Consider the following 5,315-nt stretch of genomic DNA (forward strand, 5'->3'; position numbering starts at 1 on the left):
ATTTGCTACCAGATTTCTATAGTAAGTGCATGTTTGGGTACATTCTTATCTTCTCTAGGTTTCTAACGTATGTAAATTATCCAAAGTAGTAAAACTATGTTTAAAATGTCTAACATTTTAAATATTTAATAGGTGAACTGTACTTAGTTCATCCATTTAACGAAAGTGAGAGAAAAAGGCATTTCAAATATGAATATTGAAGATAGCAAAGGGAACAATGAAAACAAAACACAACCCAAGCGCTTTAAGCATTTTGTCTATTGGCACAATTGAGATCTGCATAACCAACTTGTACCTGTACGTAGTAGTCTTCGTTCCTCTTTATTTCTCTTTATTGCCTTCTTCATTTAATCCTTCTTCCCCTCCTTATTTTCAAAGCTTTGTTTCCATTTTATCTTTTCTTTCTCATTGTATTTCCTCCTCCTTTACACATTCCTCTTTTCTTTTGGTCAGTTTGTTCCTATTTCACATTATCTACTATATATTTATATTCTTGTTCATCTTTTCAGTTTCTCACACCATTGAGACACTGCGATATATTATAGACGCATAATTTTATGAGCTATGATTCAACTATGAATTATGATTTGGTTCAAGCACATTATTTTTGCTCCCTTAAAAGTACCTGGAATGATTAAATCATTCATTCCACACTAGTTACATAACAAAATGTTACACTGAACACTATACTATAAATTATACAGTTATTTGTCAATTGATACTATATTTTAAATAAGGTATTAGTTCTACTTATATTTCATTTTACCTAATATTTATCTATTCAAAGACAAATAGATGTTAGTCATTTTCTTCTAAAAATTTAACATTTTCAGATAATTTGCTGTATAATTTGTTCCCGTTTCATTTCTGTGTGTTTAGGTACACTATTACTCAATGCATACTTAATTTAGTGAATCACTTTGAATAAAATTAACTTTACACAGTGAAATGTGAAATGAGAGTGGAAAGCATAGACTATTATCTTGAAAAATGAAGAGTTAAGGATAATTACAATAGTGTTTCTTTTTTAGTATTGTATAATTTTATACAGTAAGTGGAGATGATATGCCTTATATGTACTGTGTAGTTTAAATATCAAGTTATGCATTGCAAAAGTGAACAAAATTGAAAGTAATGTTTTATATGTTACATAATTAAGTACTTTCAATAATATTTCCTCCATTTCTAAACATATTAAACAACTTCATCAATGATACAAGCAAACATGACACTGTTCCAATAAATATAGTCTTACACAAAGTACACCATATAGAAGATAATTTACTTCCACTGTAGTTTAGTAAATAATAAAACACCAGTAAATTGTAAAATCAATCAAATGATCCATCATAAATCAACTTGAGTGAATAGAGTAGGGATAAATGAAAAGAAATTGATAAGCTTGTTCAAATGACCATATCACAATTTTATTATGTCCTTGAATAAATGTGTCTATGACTCTGTATTTTCTGCATTTTTAAAACATTTTCTTAATTTACTTGGTGACAAAGACTTTGCTTAGCCAGAGTTTAGTCAGGCTCCTGAACACTCTTTTCTAGACCCCTCTGTGCACTGTCTTGTTACATTCGGTGTTAGCAAGAAGGCTGTTACATTAGTGCATCAAGTGCTCATCCATCACCCATCCTATCTGATCATCCTTGACAACTAGCTGGTATCTGATCCTCTATCATCTTTTGTATGTCTGATTGCTCTGTCTTCTTTCAGTGTGAATCTTGTTAGGTACATTTAGCTAGAACTTCTTTCACCCCTGAATTCCTCTAAGTAATTTTCCAACAACCAACATACACCTCTACACCTGAATTTTTCTTCATAATTTTCAATCCACCAACACTTACTTTTCTCTATGACTGTAAACTTCCCCTTACTATGCTGTTATTCAGAATCAATAACAGTTCTCCACTGGAGCTTTTATTCTTATCTAAATAGTTTTAGATAAAAACACATCTTTACTATTTCCACTGTTGCATAGTGCTGGCTTTCATTTGGCAGTGAACCAAAGATCAATTTTTAAAATCAAACAAATTGCTTAACTCCTATTTCATTTGCTTACACTTTTTTCTCTGGGATGAAATTTAGTATATGTTATGGTAGAAAAAGAAAAGTTTTTTTTTATTTCATTTTGGATAGAAATACATAAGCATTATTACAGATATAATTGTAATTTATTGATTTTGCATGGTATAAAACACAGTATTTTCTCATTTTTTGTAATTTTTTCATCATTTATTTATTCTGCCTGCATAGTACAGTGTATGATATGCTTATTTGGTAGGAAAGAGAAATGATGTATGTTTTGGACATTAATTATAACCACTTACCCTAAAGCTTCAGATAAAAAAATAGAAGAAGTTTTAAAGGAAACATTTTAAAGTTGATTTAAATCACTGACATACCAAACTCTCTATTGCACATTTTTCTTCCAAAATATCTCAGTTTATGACTCAGCCACTCAAAATAATCTGCTTAATTAAATCAATGTTCACATACTGTATATATCTGAAGTGCATATGGAAAGAAGAAATAGAAACAATATGCTTCAAATGAAATACTTTAAATAAACCCTCAAACTAAAATTGGCACACTAAGCTTTCAGATATGCCTTCTTACTTTTCTTTAGTTTAAAAAAAACCTTAGTTTAACCCTTAGATTAACATTTGCTATTGACACATGGATATTTCTACATTACTTTTGTAATTATTTTGTAGTTCAGTGAAATTTGAGACATACACTTTTACTAGAAGCAGAGATTCTCCTTCCTGTTGCCCAAATTGAAGGGAAATGATATAGATTCTAAAGAAGCCAATTACAAAACTATGCTTTATCCATCTGGAAAATTTAACCAAGTATTGAAGTCTTAACACATCCAATAGTCTTTCTAAAACTTTGTAAACTCAAACTTATTTGGTTAGTTGATTATTAAACTGTTCAAGTATATAACTGAATTAAACATGATTCCATATAAAATGTTCAAAAGAAAGAAAAAAACAAATAAAGGCATAATAGTTTAGGAAATAGCCCATCTGCTTCATTTACTTGAAGTATTTCATTAAATGATAGCCTCTGATATGAGTGAGACACATGTCTGTAAACATGCCATCTATTTTCCATGTATTGGAATCTCCAAATGTGACAAGTGATACAATTAACCTTTGAAAAATATTAATCTTGGTGGTGCAAAGATGATGGCACAGCAGTAGCACTTCCGAATTGTGGCTTTCCAGGAGCCCCGATGGGTTTTGTCTTCGGGCAGTAGTGATGGCATTATTGCTGCCACCTGCTGCCACCTTAGGCATTCAGACAGGACTGTGCAGTCCAGGTTGGCTCCGGGAGTGGCAGTGATCCCATTGCAAGTGCCTAGTATGGTGGGTGATTGCTCAAGAAAGAAGGAGAGCAACTACCCTCTGCCACCTTCTTGGTCTGCAACTTTGAAATTCGTGGCCTCTGTGGGCTCCATAGGAGCTGTACATCTAAGGGAGTTTCCAGAGTTCCAGTTCTTTCGTGTGAAAGGGTAATCTAGGATTCCTGGATCTGCAAAGAAGGCCTCAGGGATTTCACTTCCTTCTTCAGAGGCCTGGCTTTGCCCCATTCACTGACTCTGCATTCTTTCCCACTTCCTCTCAATGTTCTCTCTGTACATCAGGAAATATGATCAACACCTCTGATGCACCAGCCTTCACCAAAGAAGATTAGTAGGAGGAAGACCCTTATAGTAAAATGTCCCTGCCTGAGGAGTATTCCGTGCCACTCTTTCCGTTTGCCAAAAAGGGAGCCAACCATGGTCTAAGCTCCCCAGGTCCAACTTCTCAAGGGACTTCATCCTTATTTCTGAGTTCTCTGAGCAGGTAGGATGCCAAACCTTGCTGAACATCTCTAATAACACCAAAGTTTTGGCACTTTTGATCTCAATTAGTTCTGTGTGTGGATCATGTATGTGGATGATCAGTCTTCCTCTGGGGGCCATCCTCCTGGTTCTGCATACTCTAAACTGAAATTTGTGGAGAACTCCATAGTAATGGGAAACCCCAAGCAAGGACCTTTGCATAGGTGCATCACTCACTCCAAATGATTTAGAGGCCTGAGACTTCGTGTGACCTTTCTGCATACATCTCAGCAGACCAGAATAAAATCATGCAATAGTTCCAAGAGCTTTCAGCTGAATTTTCTAAAGCCCTGAGTGTTTGAAATCAGGAAACAGGAAGGGATTCACTACCCCAGTGCCATTAACGAGGAAGAGTCATATGCAGCTATGAAAACACCTGTCCTTCCTGAGCTGGACACAAGCCACCTGCTTGCTAGCTGGGATGTCAGCAAGACTAGCCTGGATAGTTCCTCTGACCCTGTCAGTTTTGTGAGCAGTGTGGCCTCCACCAGTTTGGAAAGGACCCTCTCCTCTGTTTACTCTCTCAACCTGGCTTCTGAGAGACACAGAAAGAGGGCTGACTAGAATGCCATAATATTCATCTGCCAATACCCCTTTGCTGTGATAACACTGTCCTTCTTTGTTCCCAACTATGGTGCTATGCCAAGCCTTTGAAGCACTATGTCTACGCTCCTTTGCACATTATGGATTTTCAGAAGTGGAAGCTTATTGGCCTGCAGAGAGAGGCCTCCCCTGGCAATGCAGATACTCTTCATCCCTTTAGCTACTACAGCTGCTACAAGACATCTTGGAACTGGAGAACAAAACCTTGTACACTGGTACCCCGCTTGACAGACCACTACACTCAGATCAAGCTGGGCAGCACCTATTACCTGCATGTGTAGACCGTGCTCGCCCAGCTCTGTTCCAAGGCCTTCCACTACACTTTCTGCCACCCCATGCATCTGCCTCCCGTGACAAGGAGAAACAGGATGTAGTGGCTAGCTGCCAGCTGAGCTCCTGAGCTGAACCTGGGCCTAGTGAAAATTAGAGTGGTCCAGTACCTGGCTGAGTTGCTAAAGCTACACAATATGCAGCAATCTCCTGGAATCAGCAGCCCCGTTATGGAGTGGGAAAAATTTCTAGGCTCAGCTTTGACTGTATACTCAACTGGTACAAAGTCTGAAGTTGGTTCGAGCCATTGTGACCAAGACCTGTGACTCAGGGCACAGTTAAGCGAGAGGTTGGCAGCCCAAAAATTTTGCCTGAGCTGGCCTGTTGAGATTTCTGCTCTCGTCCTGAGAAAGGAAACAGACATTGTGAGCCCAGTTTTCTAAAAATGTCTGACAGCACAATAATTTTCCTTTGGTGAAGAATGGCCCCTGGAGAAGGGGGTGTCAGGCTTTCTGAGGCCCAGCAGCCCAAGCATGGAAAG

At 37.2% G+C, this 5,315-nt stretch overlaps 1 pseudogene; it reads left to right on the top strand.

Moving 5' to 3' along the window:
- The first annotated feature begins 3,666 nt into the window (after positions 1-3,666).
- On the top strand, positions 3,667-5,100 carry LOC101788776 (guanine nucleotide exchange protein SMCR8-like; annotated as a pseudogene).
- The last annotated feature ends 215 nt before the right edge of the window (positions 5,101-5,315 follow it).

Source organism: Cavia porcellus, unplaced genomic scaffold (assembly GCF_034190915.1).
Source record: "Cavia porcellus strain 051 isolate PalLab524CR breed Dunkin Hartley unplaced genomic scaffold, mCavPor4.1 scaffold_4, whole genome shotgun sequence".
NCBI lineage: Eukaryota > Metazoa > Chordata > Mammalia > Rodentia > Caviidae > Cavia > Cavia porcellus.